Source organism: Protopterus annectens, chromosome 15.part0 (genome assembly GCF_019279795.1).
Source record: "Protopterus annectens isolate FY-2018-M chromosome 15.part0, PAN1.0, whole genome shotgun sequence".
NCBI classification, from domain to species: Eukaryota; Metazoa; Chordata; order Ceratodontiformes; family Protopteridae; genus Protopterus; species Protopterus annectens.
The window spans coordinates 787,567,204-787,589,610 of record NC_056749.1 but is presented as its reverse complement, the minus strand read 5'-3'; positions in this window follow the sequence as shown (position 1 = coordinate 787,589,610).

The window sequence follows — 22,407 nt, the reverse complement described above, 5'->3', positions numbered from 1 at the left end:
ATAATAACAATTCCACCACCTTTATCTGGCTTCATTAGCCTAATATTTTTATTTTCACATAATTCAAGAAAAAGTTGTTCTTCTTTCTTACTAAGATTTGTACCATCTATACTATTAACATCCTTACAGATCTTACATCTATTTTTTCATATAGTTTTTCAAATAAAAGAAGCCAGTTATTGAGTGGTGGATTGAAAGTATTCACTTTTCTGGGCCCTATACCACTGTTAATTGGCTTGTTACTAGTGTCAGATTGAAACCTGTCTTGTTTGTTGACAACAGCTTCCTCACTTCCAAACTTACCTTCTCCACACATACCTATGTTACCTATGTTCCCTCCCCAACACTCCACTCTCTCCTTAAAAAAAGGGGCACCTGTCCCAAAAAAAAAAAAAAAAAAAATATATATATATATATATATATATATATATATATATATATATATATATATATATTGTCCTATTCATAGCTCTCCATTTCTGGACACACATAATTTGGTCCAGTTGGCTCGACAATGCACTTATGTTGTCAACACCCATCTCTGTGGGGGTGACAGTCCAAATTCAGCTACAAAACTTTTAAAGTGCACAGTTGTTGCCACTGAAGAAATAGATAGCTATGGCTCTTTCCTACACCCTTCCTGCACATACTTACCTGCCTTTCACTATGTTTTTCCCCCTTGCTTGCACCCCATTTCACCACTGTCCTATCTCCCCATTTTTCTTTTCTTTAAAGAATTTTTGGCGATGCTAAATGAAAGTATATTAATATATGTATTTGAAAGCATAATATTCATCTTCAAAATGTACACCTGTGCCCTATTTCAGACCCAGTACCATTGCACCTAGAGAACAGTGCACCAACCCACCAGACCACACCACCAGTTAATTATCAGAGATGTCGTAAGCAAAACATAGTAATTGTCATTTTCTTGTCATTAAGCATATTTACTTGATGCTGTTCATCGTGCCACGTCATGCAAATCTGCTAAAAGATTAATGGAAAAACAGGAGTTTAACTGAGACTCTTTTAGAGAAATAAATCACTATAAAGCCATACGCAGAATAATAGATGTAAGTCAGATATGTAACAGCAGGCAAGTGTGCAATTATATCTACAACATGCAAAAATACACCTGTGACTTTGTAGCACTGTTCTGTTAATTGCTTTGAAAACATTGTTTTTTTTGGTCCACATGGTCCTGGGTTCAAATACAGCTGTGTCTAGCATTTAAAATACATGTATGTGTACGTTACCATTATAAATTCTGATATGGATGACCATCTTCATCACCTGTTTATCCACCCAAAGCAGTACAGATGGAATGTTTCCATCTAAATAATGGAAGTCATAGGCCATCAGATAGGACCACACATTAGCTATTCCTATTACATTAGAAAGTGCATAGAATGTCAGGTCATGCATTACTATGAATTCCCAGAGGATTTTATAGTATCAAATTCAAATGAGGCCCAGTAATATTAGGCTGCAGGCCACAATGATTTGGTAGTGATATTGCAGACAACCACAGCTGTATAAGTAACATACATATATGGAAGTTGTGCTAGAAGCAAGGCTTGCCTGCACAAATGTTCCAGATGATTACCATGATATAACACATGACTTTGCAGTTGTCCAACTGGTTGACATAATGGTTAATTTACCCCTACGTTGTTCTAGGACACACCAAGCATGTTGCCTTTTACTCTGCTGATGATGCCTTTGGCTAACATACTTACCTTAAAAACATGCCTTAATTTCCAGTGGGATGTGTTCCCTCAATCTGGCACCAAGGCTGCCACAGGTCTCACAGTTACTCTTAAGTGCTGTTGTCCTGCACATTCTGCAGCCTGTCTGTCTGTGCCGATTGCCTGCAGCTGTAGCAGCATACTCACCCTGTAGCACACACATCTGTATGTAAAAGTACCTGCTACAAACATTCTTTGTGTGCTGAAGTAGTATCTTTACCCTAGTAATTTCCACCCCAATGTATGAGAAAGGGAATGGAATCTACATTGAGGCCTTATATCTTGTTGAGTAGTTGCATGGGATTGGTTATTTATACTGCAAATCAGCTGTGTAGATACATGTAACATTTCTGAACTGCAGATTGGTTCAGAGGCAATCACCTGCTAATAAGAACCATCTTAAGGCAGACTTCTAGCTAGGGGAACCATTGTGTGTGAGAGTCAGTCTGCATGGTAACCTCTTTGACACTTTAATTGTATAGCTGTAGCTTTCAACAGATGAGTATTGTACTCCATCAGGTATGTAACCATTTTGTTGCCAACATGATGTACATATTTGAATATACTTAGGAGGAATGGGGTTTACATCAGTAAGCCTTTCTTAGAACTGTACTGATGTCATGCCATTTATCTCCAGCTGTGTTACACCTAAAGAGGATGTAGAGTACAGCAAGGGTATAATGCTGTGTGTTAACTAGGTACGCAGGTCTCTTGGATACTTTATTTTTTAGCAGTTGTAATGGCACACTGCTATTTGGTTGGCACTGTTGTGTTTACATATTACATTGGGGGGGGGGGGTTCCTGCTATGGGGCACATTACAATGGACTCCTGTGTTGGGTGTGTGATTAGATGTGATTATCTGTCATGGCACAAACAGGAGTAGGTCACTATTGCTACTATCCTAGATGTATCCACACCCTTTGTATGTTTGGCACACTGTTGAATATGAGATGTGTACTCAAGCAGTTAATACTGATAGCCTTCCTTTAGGGTCTATATTGAATCAGTGAACACTTAAAAAAGCGAAAGCTGATTCATCAACCCTATTTCAGTGAATGCTGAAAATCCCAAACACCCGGAACAACAAATTTTTTCTCAGGGAAAAAAATCGCTGGGCCAGCTTCAGGACTTTGTGGTTTCCTCCACTGTGGTGCGATCTTGGAGTTGATATAATTAAGTAGGGGGGGTGTATGGGGGCGAAGCCCTCCAGATTAAATACTGTTTTTGTTTTTGTGGAACAGTGATTTTTTTCCCTGGGGAAAAAAAAAATCACTGTTCCGAGTGTTCGGCATTTTCAGCGTTCGCTGAACTAGGGTCGATGAATAAGCGTTCACTTTTTTAAGCGTTTGCTTATTTAATATAGACCCTTCCTTTATTGCTGTATCTCTACATACTGTAGTCCTACGTGTGTGATCCTGATACGTGTTCTCATTTATTTGTATTGCAGGAGATACCATGCATGCACGATGCAAAGCACCATTTGCTGAGGCAGAAAACAAACCCAACATTGAGGCTTTGCACCAACACTACCAAGTTCTGCTGTCCAGCGGGAGGGCAAATAGGCAAGCGTGTGCAACCTTGTAGGATGAACTGGTGCATAACATTAATGTCATAGGTCACCAGAATCAGACATATGAGCAGGTGAGACACCGTGCCATGGATATGATACATGCTCTATGCAGAAGTGGAGCTGATGTAGCCAGGGATCGTCAAGTCACTGGTGGTGACCCTGCAACAGAACAACCTCTCACAGCCACAGAAGAATTCCTGGCATCCTTGCAACATAGGACAGCTCCCCGATATCCATCAGCCAATATGTTGTGGACATGAGTACCACCCAGTCCTCTCAAGAGGAGTGTCCTAGTATGCTTAGTTAGATCAGCACTGGAATACTGCTGCATTCAGCGTGTCATGGTGTATATAGTTTTATGTGGGTGTCAGGTGTTTATTGTGGGGGAATGGAGGTTATCTGCACTTTTAAGGTCATGTAGAGATTGTGACCCACATACCTGTTAACATAGCAGCTACTGTAAGTGTGAGTTATTTGGACATATTACACCTGTTATACTGTAACATGCAGTGCTGTTGCCATTACCTCTCCCTCAATTTTGCTCAGCACCATCAGGAATCAGAAGAGGTCATGCTCCTGCTGCTGGTAAGCACAAAACTGTTTTGTCAGAGATGTAGATATAGTTCAAAGTATTTGATGAAGTGTCATCCCAGGCCTGCTGGCTGGATTGATGTACTGTCTGCATGATTGCCAAATGGTCAGATATTTTCTGAATGTCCAAAGTTTAGAGTCATACCTCTGTCTTGTATCTGTGTCCATAGTGATTGACTTGACAGTATTGTCAGGACATTACAGATTACCATAACTGTCAACTGTGCAAAGTTTTGCAGAATGTCAGTAGTGTAGTGTATATAATTTATGTTTTGCACACGAGATTCTTGTTTAATGAAGGATTAATTCCAAATAAATACATATTAGCATTAGAAAATAATGTCCTTATGTCCTACTATGTGAGGTTGGGAGTAATACAAGTCTGTAATAGTGACAGCTGTGTATACAGCGTATCATATATTGCACCATAGTACTGCAGAACATAGAAGTGCTGGTATTAATGTATTGCTTTCTTCTTTTTAATCACAGGTGACCTGGGAGGTTGGTCTTTGTCCTCTTCACAACCTGATGTCAGAGTCTCTCTAGACTCTGATGATGATGGTGGGTAAATTGAGGCATGGCTGGGGGTTGCACTGGCTGAGTCAGACACAGAGGTTGACATTCCCCATCCACCCTCATTATCACCATACACAGCCAGTATGCATACAAATACCCAGTCCCCTGAGGTCACAGATATTGGACAGTCAGAGGATGGGGACATTGAACAGAGAAGTGTGGCTACTGTGGCTTCAGTGACTGTTGACACTAGCCATAGCCAAACAGTTGGTGAGGTTCCACACAGGTGGATTGATAGGGGTGCTCGTAGGGGCCTGCTGACTCTCCACCACCCATTGCAGGTATCGCATCAAGTGTCACATAGTGTATGTTTAGGGTTATCATGGAGGCACAGGCATATTCAGAAAGGAACTCTTGATGAATGCTCAGAGTTATGGATGCAACACAGTATGACATCCAAGTCCACCTCCACCATGTTGCTGATACCCTGGAAAGGCTGAATGACACAGTGGAAAGAAGTAGGTCTGAGAAAGATCACACACTATCTGTCTTGGAAAGCATGTTGTCTGTGATGGAACATCTCGTTGGAGTTGAGCGTCATTCTCGTGGGCATAAGTCAGCATCTACATCTGCAGAGAGTCAATGTGGCCATGCACAATCATGCTCCCATAGTGGCAGTGCATTCACCGCTCCAGAGGGGAGTGTGCTGTCCCCAATGAGACATAGCACACCATGGGCTCATGGTCCTGAGCATTTCCATGGAGGACACATTGCCAGCCGACATCAGTCACCCTCAGGCAGTAGCACAGCATCTGATCTTGGGTGTAGAGGTGCCAGTACAACTCCTGGCAGAGCCAGTTCTCATGTTCAGGGGTGGAGATGATGAACTTTCAGCTCTGCCATGCACGGCTCACATCTGTCTAACATACAGACATGTAGGGCTAGCACTGAGCTTGGCTGTGTTCATGCAGACACTCACATACTGCTGTCACACTGAGGGCACCTACTGACAAACACACAACATTTCCATGGTCCATCTTGTCTGCTTCCCTTCCTGACTCACACACATGCTTGCCAACCTATTGGATCAGCCTAGGCTTCCTGCACCCCCACACAACACCCTGTGCAGGTGATGATAACTGTGCCACATCCCTATCATGTTTCTCATGGATGCAAGGAAATAAAACTACGTGTCTGATGCACAGGGTGACTATCTACATTAATATGAATTAGTTTTGTCCATTGTTGCTGTAAACGTACTTGTACTGGTCATTTGCACATATTGTACATTGCCATATGGAATGTGTATAACATTATTTGTGTACGTTACAATGGACGCTGTTGTAAAGGCTGTGGACTGACACAATGAAATGTGTCTCATGGAAATGTTTATGTTTCACTTTCAGGATTGTTTTGGAGACAGTGATGGGTACACATCTATGATCAACCCCTCAATGTCAGAGCACAGGACTGAATTTCAGCACAGAAGAGAAATGTCATCAGAAAGGTGATACAGTATAGGTCCATGGGTTCATAAGTTCATACGTGTTTACTAGGCTAGCAAACACAAGGACTTCTTTAAGCCCAACCATGCATCCCAAACTTCTGACAAGGCCTGATACCCTTTATAAGTGTAAGCAGGGTTTTGGGAAATGAAACACTTACAAGCAGGGGCCCGGGAGATGAACCATCTACAGTTTCCCCATGTCCATTACAGACATAGGTCCCCCACCAGGGATGCTTGCCCTGTTCCAAATCCAGTTGTGTAACTTGCACTTGATTTGCATTGCATTAGGATGGAGCTCTGCTTTACATGGTTAGGGAGCCTGTTCCATATAGGGTGTAGTCTCTGCGATACATACTTGTCTCGCCAGCACGTCCTATTTATACCACAGGCAAGGTGTAGGTCTGTAGAATAGGTAATTCTAGTGCTAGTTGTTTCGTAGATATGCAGGTGGTCCACAGTGGGATCTGACGATGCCCTGTATGGCAGGCATACATCTCCCCTCCAAAGCCTGTAGGACACAGAATACAGGGATAGAGACTTGATGCGGTCTGCATAGGTAATTTTATGTACACCCTATATTGGTTTAATGAGGAACCTGTGTGGATGTTTCGGTTGTTGGATATGCCTGGCTAGGTACATACCAAAGGTGACATTGCACTCAATGATAGGTCTGATGAATGCGGAGTACACTGGAACAATGACTTCCTTGGACTTACATGTCATACATTTGTTAATAAGTTGTGTGACATAGAATGATTTACCCAATAATGTCGACACATGACAGTAAAAGGTTAGACCACTATCTATGTGTGTGTTCCTAACTCCCTGACTACTGGGTCAGCTGTTAGATGTGTGCTGTCAGTAGGATAGTTATCAGGGGTGGATGATTTCCCAAAGCATAGTATTGTGCATTTCTTGGCATTTAGTGTTACTGCATGACTCTGACACCAGTTGTATATCTGTGTCAGCTCCTCCTGGTAAACATTTATGTCAGTGTGTGATTCAATGACAGCTCCTAATTTGCAATCATCTGTAAATGTAGTCAACCAGAGGCCACTAACAGTGGCATTGATTTCAGACAAGTAAATGCCTAACAGAAATGCTCTGAGGAATAATTCATGAGGGAGTCCACTTGTGACTGGCCTGTTTGTAGAGGTGGACTCCTCTGTGCTAACTTCCTGGGTCCTGTCTGTGAGCCACTTGGCTATCTACCAGCTGACATACTACTTTGTACCTAACCTCTTGAGTTTGTCAACAATGCCCAATGAAGGTATGGTGTTACATATCTTGTCAGGCCATGGTAGGTAGAGCAAACCATTTTTCCCTCATCCATTGCTTTGGTTACCTTCTCAAGTAAGTCCACCCGGTTGGGTAGGCATGATCTGCCATTAACAAAACCAAACTGGGTTGGGTCCAGTGTCTGGAGGTTTACTATATCTCTATTGATCACTTCCATGACAATTCTTTTCATGGCTTTACATATAGGACTAGTGAGACTTCTGGGTCTGTACTCCCCAAGGTCTGTAGATGGCTTATCCTTGTGCAGAGGGATGATTGCTGCTGTTCTCCATTCATGAGGCACGAAGCCGGTTTGGTGGCTACAGTGAAATATTAATTCCAGAGGCCATAAAAGGGCATGTTTCATGCTATTTAGAAGGCATGCTGGGATATTGTATGGGCCCATTGATGCATTGTACTTGTTTGTAGAGAGAACATTAAGGACATGTTCCTTTGTGATAGTAGGATTACTTAGATTTGATGGTATTCCCTGATTGAAGGATGAGGGGGAGAGATGGGTAAAGTTGGGAATCAATTCATCTGCCAGGAGGTTTGCTCTTTCTTCTCCCTCATTACTGGTGGTTCCATTTACAATGAGATGTGCACACAATTGTGTCTTGCCTTTGATGATGCTGACATACATAAAGTATGTGTTATGGTTGTCCTTGGCCCATGAGCCCAAACTTACCTCAAATTTGGCTTTGGTAGACTTTAATTTTCCTCTGTTTTGTTCACTTTGATAACAGTAAGCTTTTATCCTGATGTATGCTGCACCTCCTATGTTTTGCCATGAGTTTCTTCCTTCTGTTATGCAGCGTATTGATTCTGTGATTCCACCAGTCTGGTTTGATTTTAAGTTAGTTCTGTACTTCTCCCTGGTGGGTACTGCTGCCTCTGTGCAGCTATTAACATGCTTGTATAGGGTTTCTGTGAACACTGCGGTACAGGCCATGGTGTTCTCTTTGTTTTGGGGGCTTGAGATTTGGTCAGTTTATCACCTAATAGCTGGAGGTTAGCCTTAGAGTAGTTCCTGAATATTCCATGTCTAGCTGGGTGTCCATGTGTCATTTTTACTTCAAAGGAGACCAATTTGTGTTCAGACCTTACCAGGGAAGACATCACCGTATGGGGTTGTGCATGACTCACCCATACTGGTTAGAACCAGATCCATTAAGTTGCACCCTTGTTTAGTGTATTGGTGATCTGGTCCAGGGAGTCTATCTTTACAAAAGCCAGGAATTTCTGTGCCAGTACATTTGTTGTCATTTAGGATTCACAGGTAAAAGTGGGATAATGGAAGTCACCCATGAATATGGTATTGGGTTGGATGGTTAGTGTTGCTAATAAGTTTACATACATGGTATGGGTGTCCTGGGTCATGGAGGGGGCCTATAGCTTGCATGGAAATAGAATTAGATTTTTCCTGTTGTGAATTGAACATGGAGCAGCTCAAGTGCATTGTCCTGTTTGACCAGCCTTGAAATATCTTTAGTTCTGATGTACATAGAGACACCTCCATCTTTAGCCCCTGCCTGTGAATTAGCTGATCTAAATATGTGAAAGGCATATTAACCTTGCACTGTTAGTGTGCTCTTTGCACCTTTAAGTCATGTGTCAGTGACTGCACAGATATCTTCCGAGAGCTCAAATAAATATCTCTAAGTATAGTCTAGGGAGGTATATTGCAGGTCATGTACTCCCACATGGACTATGACTGAGTCATATCATAGGAAGTTACTAGGCTAATGGCCCTAGGGACCTTAGAAGCTTAGCCAAGTTCTTCCCTTATTTCCACAATCAGCAACAATTGCTCTGGCCCAATAGGAACACAGGTGGAACTCCTAGTGTGAATTTATGATTACACATCCAATCATCCACATTGCGTTTGAAGATGGCCAATGAGGTGCTCTATTTGACATGAAGTAGGAGTCCATTCCAAAGATGTGGCAACCTCTGGGAGACAAATCTGATCCTCCAGCATGTTCTAATAATGTCATATACAAGGTTAAGGTCTTTAGAGTGAGTAAACCGTGTACCATTTGGTTTGCAGATATGCAGCATTTCAAATAAAACATAGTCAAAGATTGCCTTATAGGCAAGGCATATATCACCTCTGAGTAGTCTGTATGAAAAACACTGGTGTGACAGTGATCTCAGATGATTCACATAGGACAGATGCTGAAGACCTTGAATTATCCTTGTAAGGAACCTTTTTAGTCGCTCCAGTTGCTGCAGGTACTTGGAAAGGTGCATACCAAAAGGGCCGTTGTATTCCATTACTGGTCTGATGAGGGGAGAGTACAGAGAGGTTATAACTTCTTTCATTTTCTGGATGCAGTGGCCTTACTTATGAGATGAGAAATATAGGATATCCTGCTTACCACTGTGGAGACATGCTGATCAAAGGTAAGGTTACTGTCAACCTGTGTTCCCACATCTCACACCAGTGAGTGCATACTTAGTGTTTTGTTGTTGATGTGGCAGTTAGCAGGAACATCACAAATGCTAAGTGGGATGATAATTTATATTTTTTTTCATTGAGGTTAAGACCATGACTCTGACATCAATCATTTGCATGTGTAAGACCCTCTTGTAGGATGTTGATATAGTTTGGAAATTCTATGGCCACTTCCAGTTTGCAGTCATCAGCAAATTTTGTCAGCCAAAGATCATTTAGTTTTAGCTTGTATTTTGGACAACTATGTTTCAAATAGTAGTGGTGCCAAGACAGATCCCTGGGGAACACCATTGATTACAAGTGTGCTGTTGGAGGTAGATTTCCCTATTTAGACTATATGGGTTCTATCAGTGATCCAGTTAGTGACCCATCTAATGATATAAGGGTTGATACCTAGATGGGTGAGTTTGTCAATGATGCCTGAGTGGGGGATACTCTCAAACTCCCTGGGTGAGGCTCAGTAGGTTGTATGCACAGATTTTCCCTTGTCCATGGGCTTGGTGACTGTCTTGAAGAAGTCCACAATGTTTCACAGGCATTATCTCCCTTTGACAAATTCAAACTGGGTAGCAGCAAGTGTTTGAATCTTACCTATAGCTTTGCTGATAAGCTCGATGATGATTTGCTCCATGGCCTTGCGGATAAGACTAATCAGGCTAATAGGTCTATAGTTCCCCAGTGTCAGTGGAAGCATCTCCTTTGTGCAGGTGAGTAATGGTGGTTGTTTTCCATTCATCTGGTACAAAGCCTGTGCTTAGACTGTGGTTGAAAAGAGTACCCAATATTGTTGGTAATTCTTGTAGGAGCCCATGTAGGATGCAGCCTGGGATGTTATCAGTTTCCATAGATGCTTTGTTTTTTGGCCTTAGACAGGGCATTTATGACTTGCTCTTTACAGGTACAAGGTAGGGGACAGGTGGTAGGCATTTCATGGGGTACATGTGGCAGGGACAGGTAGAGACGTTTTCACAAAACCTTTCAACTAACAGGTTAGCTATGTCCACAGGCTCAGTATATGTGGTATCATTAACTACCAGTTTATCACAAATATGAGCCTGTCCTTTTAGGAAACAAATGTAACTAAAGAACACCTTATGGTTGTCTTTAGTTGAGGAATATAATTTGTGTTCATAGTTTGCCTTTGAGGACCTTACAAGAAATCATATTGCATTGTTTAAGCTGAGGAGAGGGTATTCCCAGTGTAGGGCTCCCTTCCTTTTATTCTTATACAGCAGTTTCTTCTTTATTGTTAGGCTCTCTTCTTCTTACTCTTATACAGCAGTTTCTTCCTCTTATTGTAAAGTCTGTTAATGGCAGTTGTCCACCAGGCAGGTTTGCGCTTCTTTGAGGAGCTTGTTTTGGTCCTATCAGGTACATCAGAGTCAAAGCAGTTATACAAGTGTTTGTATAAAGCACTGGTGTAGAGCTTGCCATAGTTGCCCATGCCATGTGAGGCAGGAGGTGCAGTGAAGCTATTTGTACCATCCCATAAGAAGTTATAATCTGCTTTGTAGAATCTTTTAGTTTAGTTGCTGCTAAGGGTGGGGGACAGATGTGACAGTTGCTTGAATGAGATTGATTTGTGGTCATATCTCACTAGGGAGACCCTCACAGTGGTGGTGCTACAGTGGTCTCCCATATTGTTAAGCACAATATCCAGGATGATGGCTCCCCTTGTGGGGGTGCTAACCAGCTAGTCCAGGCCATTGCAGTTAATGAAGTTGAGAAACCTTTGGGCAAGTGAGTATGGGCACAAGTAATCTACCCAGTCAATAGAGAGGTAGTTAAGGTTGCACAAAACCATGGTTTGCAGATGTATCATGATAGAACCAAGTACATACAAATAAGCAGATGTGGATCCTGTAGCTGGCAATGACTTGAAGAGGTGCCCTACAAATAGTGAATTGCACCTGAAGTGTCTCCAGGGAGCCATACTGCTAACCAACCTGGGTGTGTATTCATCTTTAAAGAGCAAGCCATAAATGCCCTCTGTAAGGCCAAAAGCACAACATCTATGGGACCTGATAACATCCCTGGCTGCATCATACATGGGCCAACATGAATTAGCACCAGGTTCATAAAAGCTGAATGGGAAACAGCCACCATTATTCCCTTGTACAAAGGTGGTGTGTCCACTGACCCTGGGAACTATAGACCTATTAGCCTTATCTGCAAGGCCATGGAGCAAATCATCATGGACCTTATCAACAAAGACATGGGTAACCTCCAAAAACTTCACCGTACTCAGTATGGATTTGTTAAAGGGAGATCATGCCTGTTAAACCTGGTGAACTTCTTTGAGACAGTCACAAAGGCTCTGGATGTAGTGAAATCTGTGCATACAGCCTCTCTGGACTTAGCCAAGGTATTTGACAGTATGCTCCACTCAGGCATCATAGACAAACTCACCCAAGTAGGCATCAACCATTATTATCTTTAGACAGGTTACTAACTGGCTTACTGGCAGAACTTATATAGTCAAAATAGGGGAATCCTCCTCCAACAGCAGACCTGTAACAGTGGTGTTCCACAGGGTTCAGTCCTGGGACCTGTACTGTTTGGAATCTATTTCTCTGAAGTACAAGCAACAACTAAAGGTCTGTGACTGACAACGTTTCCTGATGACTGCAAACTGGGAGCTGTCATAGAATCTCCAAATGATGTCAACATCCTACAAGAGGATCTTACACAAACAAATGATTGGTGCAAAAGTCAAGGCCTTAAACTCAATGCAAAAAACTGTATTATCATTCCTTTCATTGAAAGCGATGTCCCTGCTAACTACTACACCAATAGCAACACCTTATGTATGCACTCAATAGTGATGCACCTGGGCAAACAGGTTGACACCTACCTTACCTTTGACTGTCATGTCTCCACAGTGGTAAAAAGGGCATTCTATCTTGGGCAACTTCAGGTGTACTCTCCAGTCCAGCTGGTGAATCTGGGTATCCTGAGGCAATGTTACAACTGCATCATATACACAGACAGCCCTATCCTCCTACCACAAAACACTAACATATGTGAGAGATGCAATTATACAGCCAAACTGGAGGCTAAGGTCTCTCCACCCAAGACTGGAACAGACAGTCATGAGGAGAAGGTTAACACATGCACCACATCTAAAGCCTTGCATAGACCTACTAAACCAGAACTGGCAAAAAATACACATAAATACACAAAATCATACTCGGAGGCTCTAAATAAAAACCTGCAAAAGCATCAAAGAACTCCAAAGCAGACACACACAAAACTTGCACCTCCTGTCACAAACCAGATGACAAATACAACACAAAATCAATGTGCCACACAATCACAGCCCTTAAGGTGAAATAACATACCTAACACACTAGTAATAGGTGACTCAATAGTCAGGCACACTGATGCCCCACTCACTAGGCTGGACAAGGAGAAGGTTACTGTTAACTGCCTATCGGGAGCCAGAATCCACCACATAACACAAGCACTCAGGTCACTCCAGAACAAGTACAAATATGACTCTGTCATTGTTCATGTTGGTGTGAATGACCTGAGACGTACCTCCCTGACTACATGTAAAGAGACATGGAAGAGCTCTCTGATCATGTAGCCCAGGCGGGTATGACTCTGACTCTGAGTAGCATCCTGCCCTCACCAAGAATGATATCTCAGTATAAAGAAAAAATGATCAATTTCAACAATTGGCTAAGCTTCTGGTGTCATTCAAAGGGGATCCAGTGTCTGTCAGCCTGGGATGACATGCCCATCAAGCCGCATTGCTTCACAAGTGATGGCTTGCACCTGTCACCCCTTGGTTTTCAAATACTGGCCAAGGCCCTTGCTCCCCCATAGTGCTTTTTTTAGGCAAAGCTCAAAATTCAAACCCACCACCATAAACAGCACAAGTAAAACATGAGGATTATGCTACTCAATGCTAGGAGTTTAAATCTCAAAATGCATGCACTCAAAGCACTCCTAAGTATGGAGAACGTCAACATCTGTGCAGTAACTGAAACCTGGTTCAAGGCTCCATAGAGCACTCCAGCACTACTGGGCTACAACTCATACCACACATTTCGGCCACAGAACACAGACTAAAACACAAAAGGAGGGGGTGGATCCATATTCATCAAGGATACCCACACCTCCAGGTTAGTGGTGCAACATGATACCTCAGAGATCATCCATGTGCAACTAACATCGGGCAAATCTGCAATGCAAATTGTGGCCTGCTACAGATCACCCTCCATGACCCAGGACCATCACTCCGCCTTTCTGGAAACACTGGAAAACATGAAGGTCCTACCGAACACCCTGATATTGGGTGATTTCAATTACCCTACCATTAACTGGGAAAGCTACTTGAGTACAAACTCCCAGGCTCAGCGCTTCCTGGAATTTATCAACTCAAATGCCCTGGATCAGCTAGTGAACTCCTCTACCAGAGGCCACAACATATTGGACCTGGTCATCACCAACATGGGTGACAGGTGTTCCATACCAGAGGTCAACCCATCACTGGTTAGATCAGACCATAAACTAAACACCCTGGATGTCCACACCCCACCACCACCCCCAACCAAGGAAACCACAGTGAAAAACTTTTCTAAAGTAAACTTCACCTTACTTAAGGCAGAGGTGGTAAGTTTCACAGCCCCCACGCTAAAGGATAACACTGCCCAAGATGCAGAATCCTTTACAATTGCACTCTATGAGCACCTACAAGGATCCATGGATCATGCCATCCCTAGCAAAACCAAGACTCACTCCCCTAAGAGAAGGAAACCAGTCTGGTGGACCCCTGCCATAAACAGGTTATACAACAGAAGGAGGAAACTACTTCAGAAAAAAAGCAAATCACAAGAAGGAAAGACATCCCTGATCAGTATCAGCAAGAAACTAAGGTCCCTCATAAAATCATCCAAGGCTAACTTTGAAAGAAAAATAGCCAAGGATTTGAAAGATAACCACAAAGCCTTCTTTAGCTATGACAAGAATCTAGGTGGAAACCCGCAGATATGCTCTGAGCTAGTGCAAAATAGCACAAAATATACTGAACCTACTGATATTGCCAACATCCTGTCAGATAGATTCAGTGCAAACTTCACCTCCCTCTCACCTTCAAAAGGGCCCACAACAATACTGGAAAAGTGTAATGTCCTGGAAATCACAGAAGCACAGGTGAAAACAGCCCTTTCAAAAGCCAAAAACACAGCATCAATGGGGCCAGATGGTGTCCCAGGCTGCATCTTGCATGAACTACAGAACAAACTAACCCCCCACCTAAACACACTGTTCAACCTCAGCCTCTCCACAGGCTATTTGCTAATAGAATGGTGCACAGCAATGGTTATTCCACTCCACAAAGGAGGGACCACAACTGACCCTAGTAACTATCTATAACTATAACTATAAGCCTGACTAGCCTGGTCTGCAAGGCTATGGAGCGCATCATCATGGAACTCATTAACAAAGACATTGGGAACCTCTAAACATTTGACCTGACCCAGTTTGGCTTTGTTAAGGGCAGGTCATGCCTACTAAACCTGTTTGACTTCTTTGAGACAGTCACCAAGGCCATAGATGAGGGAAAGGTGGTTCACATAGCCTACCTTGATCTTGCCAAAGCATTTAACACCATTCCTCACTTGGGTATTATAGAAAAACTCACCAGCTTGAAAGTAAACCCCTATGTCACAAGATGGGTTGCTAACTGGCTTACAGACAGAACTCACATGGTAAGAATATCGGGCTCAAGGTCCGACTCTAAACCAGTCACAAGTAGTGCCCACAAGGCTCGGTTCTGGGACCCCTACTGTTCGGCATATATTTTTCAGAAATACAGGCAAACACATGAGGACTATGGCTAACCAAGTTCGCCGATTACTGCATACTGGGAGCCAATAACTGACTCGCCTGCTGACATGAACATCCTTCAAAAAGGCCTTACTGAGACGGACACCTGGTATCAAAGTCATGGCCTCAAGCTAAATGCCAAAAAATGCATAGTCATCCCGTTTGGGAGAAACAACACACCCACAAATTACCACATAGGCAGCAGCCCCCTTAGTACAGAAGAGGTAATAAGAGATCTGGGGACCCAGGTAGATAGTAATCTCTCCTTTGACAATCATATTGCCAAAGTAGTTAGGAAATCCTTCTGTGTGGCCCATCTAATTACTAAGAGGTTTGCATCTAGAAATAAAGAGGTTATAGTGCCCCTCTACTCGTCACTCATCAGACCCATCATAGAGTATGATGCCCCATTTGGGATGTACCTCACAAGACACTTCCAACAGCTGGAACAACCACAAAAGCACCTCACCAAGAGGATTACTGGCCTCAAACATATGTCCTATGCAGCCCAACTGAAAAAACTCCGGCTGTACTCAGTGGCATATTGCTTACTCAGATGTGATCTCTGCCTGACTTACAAAGCCATGTCCAACTCAGAATTGATGGACATGATCCACCTAAAGAAATCCAAGTCACTGTGAGCCACAAGCTCTAGTGACCTAAACCTTGCCACAACAATAAATAGAAGATGCTGGAGGGATAGATTCCTGTCACAGAGACTTCCCATGCTTTGGAATAAAATTCCTAACTACATTAAGCAGAGCCCCTCACTAACACTCTTCAAGAGAAGCCTTGACGAGTGGATGGGTAACAGAAAATACACCCTTGGGATCACTTCATTGGCTCTGCTTGACAGATGCTCAGTTAATTAATCAATGGGGTGGCGAAAGCTGACACACTCTGGCTAGGTTTATAAATGCCCTCAGGCAGATAGCCTAATTCCTACCTATGAACCTATGTTCATGTCATAGGTAAGTGCATTGTTTCCAGAAAAAAGTAGTTATAACCTCCCTGTAGTCTTTCCTCATCATGGCAATAATTGAGTACAACACCCCTTTTGGTATGTACCTTTCCAAGCACCTGCAGCAACTGGAGAGAAAACAAAGGTCTCTACCAAGGAAAAATCAAGGTCTTCAGCATCTATCCTATGTGGATCATCTGAAATGACTGTTATTTTATGCTGTTTCATACAGGCTACAAAGAGGTGATGTGTGCCTTGCATACAAGGCAATCTCTGACCCTGCTTTATTAGAAATGCTGCATTCCTTAAGTCAAATGGTACACAGGTTACTCACTCTAAAGACCTTAACCTGGAATGTGACACTAATAAAATCTGCTAAAGGGACAGATTTGCCTCCCAGAGGTTAACACATGTTTGGAACAGACTCCCACTTCATATCAAACAGAACACTTCATTGGCCCTCTTCCAATGCAATCTGGATGATTGGATGGGTGACCATAAATGCATCCCTAGGATTCAACCTGTGTCCCTCTTGGAGAGGGGCAATAGGTGTTGATTCTGGAAATAAGGCTAAGAACTTGGATAAGATTGTAAGGGACCTAGAGCCATTAGCCTAGTAACATCATATGATCCCATGATCGCATAGGCTGATGTAAAATGTTCTGATTAACATCCACACCAAGTTGGGTGCATTGACAATAGTACCACTACCTATCTATGTTTATAGATCACACACACCAAGTTGGCTGCAGTTAGAATAGAACCCCTACTTATTTGGTTTTATGCTCTACAGATCACAATACTTAATGCATGTGCCATGGCTCATAGGTTCATATGTTCATAGGTAGGTACTAGGCTAGCGGCCCTAGGGCCCATACAAGTCTAGCCAAAAAATGTACCCTGGCTTTCGCCAACCAAGAAAATTATTTTTCTGTGCCCCTGTCGAGCAGAGCCACAGAAGTGATCCCTGGAGTGAATTTCCCATTTCCCATCCAATCATCAAGATTTTTCTTGAAGAGTGCTAATGAGGAGCTCTGTTTCACATAGTAGATAGTCTGTTCCAGAGTATGGGAAGTCTATGGGACAGGAATCTATCCCTCCAGCATGTTCTATTTATTGTGGTGACAAGGTTTAGGTCCCTAGAGCGTGTAGCTTAGAGGGATTGGGATTTCTTTAAGTGGAGCATGTCCAACAGCTCTGGGTTTGACTTAGCTTTGTATGTTAGGCAGAGATCGCCCCTGAGTAGGCGATATGCGATGGAGTAAAGCTGTAGTTTTTTGAGACGGTCTGCATAGGGCATCTGTTTGAGGCCAGTAATCCTCTTTGTGAGGTATTTCTGTGGTCTTTCCAGTTGATGTCTAGGTAGGGGTTCTAATCTTACTCTAGTCCACTTGGTGTGTGTGTGTCTCATGTCTGACATTAATATGGCTGGAATGACATTTGAACCCCTACATATCTAGTTGTTACATACTATAGATCACAGTATTTAACACATGCACCACAGCTTAAGTCTGACATTAACATGACTTTAAGTCATCTTATGGTAGATGGCATCAGTAGCCCTTGTGGAGGACAAGTGTTTGGAGGCCTGCAGCACCTTCACAGCCCAAAACAGCAGAAAACCAGGCCAGTTAGGGATTCACACTTGTTTTGTAGGGAGAAGCAGGACTGCAGTGAGATTAGAACCCATGCCTCTCTAGTTTTACACACTACAGATCACAGTACATAATGCACCATGGTTCAAGTCTGATATTAAGTTGTCTTTAGGTAATCCTATGGTAGATGACATCAACAGGCCTTGTGGAGGCCTGCAGCACCTACAGGGTCCAGAAAGTGTAAACCCATCCCAGTTTGGAAGTCAGTGTGTGATTCACACTTGCTCTTTGGGGAGAACACACACACACACACACACACACACACACACACACAAGCACGCACGCACACGCACACACACACACACACACACACACACACACACACACACACACACACACACACACACACACACACACACACACACACCAAGTGGACTAGAGTAAGATTAGAACCCCTACCTACCTAGTCTTGTACACTGTAGATCACAGTACTTAACACATGTGCCACGGCTCAAGTCTCCTTTATAAATGCAGCTGAAGTGATCCTAGAAAACATAAACAAGCCTTGTGTTGAACAGCTTGGGGGGCACATTTCATCTTACTGTCATCTGTAGCTAGTAGCCTAACACTTAGAAAACTGTTTGTATTAGGATGGGCAAGTCTGTGGCAAAAGTCAATAAGTGTGCATACAACATAATACATTACACAGTTTGTTCAGTTGTTGATGTATGTGTGGTGAAATCCAGCAGTCACAGAAGGCTGTAGTGAATGTGGGTGTTGTTGCTGCTGTAGATATAAACATATGGCTTCACAATATATGTACATATTCATATACTATGCCATACATTTTCACAGTTTCCACACAATGTCTTAGGGCAATGTGGTATGACTCATCAATGTCCAGATATTTGCAGCAAGCACACAGGGTTTGACTCATATTGATGTGTGTTTCACACTAGATTGTTGTTTGCTGTTGAATGTAGTATCATTTAACACATGATGTGAGAGAAGACTACCAAAACTTTGAACTTCAGCTGTCCCAATAGTCCTCCAATTGCAACATATGTTATTCTATGCACTTCCCCATTTTTGAAAGTTCATTATCTAATGTTGAGCCCGTCCTTTTGGTCCTTTATCCAACATTATATTTGTCATAGTGTTGCTTTATTCTCCATGATCTGGGTATGTAGGGCAATACAGAGATACACACACACACACACACACACACACAGGTATATATATATATATATATATATATATATATATATATATATATATATATATATATATATATATATATATATATATATATATATATATACACACACACACACACACACACACACACACACACACACACACACACACACACACACACACACACACACATATAATTTTTAAATAAATTGTAAGAGCTGCAATGGATTTGCCCTCTGCTTAACTAAGTATATAGGCAAATGCAGTGGCATTTTTGGATTATTTGTGCTTTGCTAAGCAGCGTGCAAATGAGAGGTACATTGCTTACATCAGATACTTACTGTTCCATAAACTGACACCAGTCCACACATAGCTATACTCCAGGTCGGGATTATGTGTGTTACACACTGTGACCTCTGAACCTCTTTCTGCACTTTTGCGCTTCATTCCAATTGGCTAAGACTTTTTAAATAGGTTTTAGATATGCGGTGCAGTGTGCAGATGTGTAATTAATATGTGAAATAAGTTCATACTAGTACAACACACACACAGTCACAGTCTTTAAACAAATACTTATTACTACTTCATATGCAAAAAGGTGGTGCCGTGGTGCAGTGGTTAATGCTGTCACCTCACAGTAAGAGGTTCTCCTGTTTGATTTTCAGCTGCGTACCTTCTTTGCAGACTCTGTATGTGCTCCCTGCATTAACATGAGTTTTCTTCAGGTACTCCAGTTTACTCCCACATTCCAAAGACATGTCTGGAGCATTTCTCCCTGGCTCTCCACTGAAATTAGGCTCTGTTCTAGCTGGACTTTCCTGGTCAACAAATGTTAGATAAAAATAAATAAATAAATAAAAGGATATATTGGGATTAAAGCCCCAAATACTATCACACAAGCTTCTTTCCTTAGTCCTTTGAGCCACAGAAGCTATTTCAAGGAATAGGGATAAATCGTCACACCATCACCTGCATAAATATGTACTTTACTATTCTCAGTTACCTAACACATAAAATGCAAGTTCAAATTGTACATTACTGCCCTGATACAGTGTGGCATACTATCTGTGAAATGCTCATATAGCATAGAGAATTTAATGTTATGGCAGCTAAAAGGGGACACTGCTGTTTTGAGGGGTGGAAGAACAAAAGCCCATGTTCTGCTAAGACACATACTAGTCTTACTATCATTTAACCTCACTTTATAAGATGTCCCTTGAATGATGTACCAGTAATCTATTGCAGTAGCACTGCATGAATATTTTTTTTCATGAGGCCTACTGATTACAAATGGTGGCATGTTAGTGGAATGGGTGTCTGTAGTCCCATGTGGATATCATTTCTGTCCAAGTAGCCCAATACAGTTACCTGCACAATGTATCTGGTCCATAACTACAATGACATGTAATAATAATGCATTAGACTATTGTGTAGGTTATGGACTTACCTTGCAAATGCAACAGTTGTCACAAATGTAGTTCAGGGCTGACTCTGTCTGATGCAAGAAGTACACAGCCGATACATGGATAGGTACAGGATGTGTGAGTTGGCTGGCATCAATTGTAATATATGTATGTGAGTAGGAGTAAGGTGTTAGTCTTTAAGTCCCTAGGTTGTCAGTAAATGTGCTATGTGTTGTCTCTTAGCCAAAACCAAGGTGTACTGAGCACACCCATATCTGCCTATAGGGACATCAGCAGGGGGTTACTCCTCCGAGTCCTCCTCTGACTGTAACTGTGTTGACCAAGCCACTGGTGAGGGGTTGAGTATCTCTTCCCTTTGCTGATCCTGCTGCAGCTGTTTCCACAGGATCAGATAGTGTAGCATAGCATATACTGTGAATATCTGTGCACAAGTGTCTGGAGTATACTGCAAGGCTCCAAAAGATATATCAAGGCACCGGAACCATGACTTCAGAAGCCCAAATACATGCTCTATGATTTCCTAGTTTGTGCGCCTGCCTCATTATAGCATTTTTCTGTGGGTGTGTGTACATTTATGATCGGTGTCATTATCCATGGTTCCAGGGTGTAGCCAGCATCCCCCAGTAAATGGCCCTGTGGGATGTCCCCCTAGTAAACATTCAGTACAGCTGTCAAGTGTACCAGATATAGGAGTCATGATAACTGCCAGAGTTGCCAGCACACACATTCATGATTATCCCCTGGGCATTGTAGATAACTTGGCAGTTGATAGAGTGGTATCCCTTGTGGTTAACATATATTTTACCCTGCTAACCAGGTGGTGCTTTAATGTGTACATGATTGCAATCTATGGCACCCAGTACTTCAAGGTAGTGTGCTACATGGTCTTTGAAAAGTAGCTGTAGCTAGTATCCTAAGGGTTACATATACCTTAGTTTCCACTGGGATGGGTTCTCCTCTGTTAGTTCTGGCTCTGAGTTGAGGATGGCAGAGCTGTCTGAGCTCTTGTAATATGTCCCTGTCCACCCTGTAGTGCTCTACAATCTCCAGCTCATGTAGCTCCTGGTAGTTTACCCTGGGCCTGAACATTCTTCTCCTCCTTCACCTAGCCTATTGTCAGCAGCACCAGCAGCACTGACTTCAGCATCTAGCATGTACAGATGTAGATCAGAGTGTGTGATATACCTTTAAGAAGCTTTCCAGTCAGCAGACACCTGCATATAAGTACTGAGCATGTGCAAGCAATAGTGTCATTTTGTAGTGAGCAGTCAGGATGAAGTATGCATGTGTGTACTAGTCAGTCAGGTAGTTTGTTTAAGTTTAATGTTACCGTTTTCCATTCTGATGTGTTTGTGTGTAATAAACTACTTAAACAAACACCCAGCCTCATCGTCTTATTCAAGTACACAAGACAAGGACATGGTGTCAGAATGGGATCCAGAATCAAAACCATGAGGTGCACAGTGAAAGTTAGAGGAATACACAGGAGTTGGTCATCCATACTACTCAAACGACTTGTAAACAGGTCAGAAATGAATTCCAGGTATTGAAACTCACTTAAATGATTTTTTACTCAATGAATTTAAAATGGAATAATCAGAATGTTCAAAATGAATTTCTAATTAAATGAAATGTCTGAAACTGTGACATATTGATAAAAAATATTCAAAATAATTATGAACATTTTTTTAAAGCAAATTTATTGATTTTTCAAATATAAGCAAA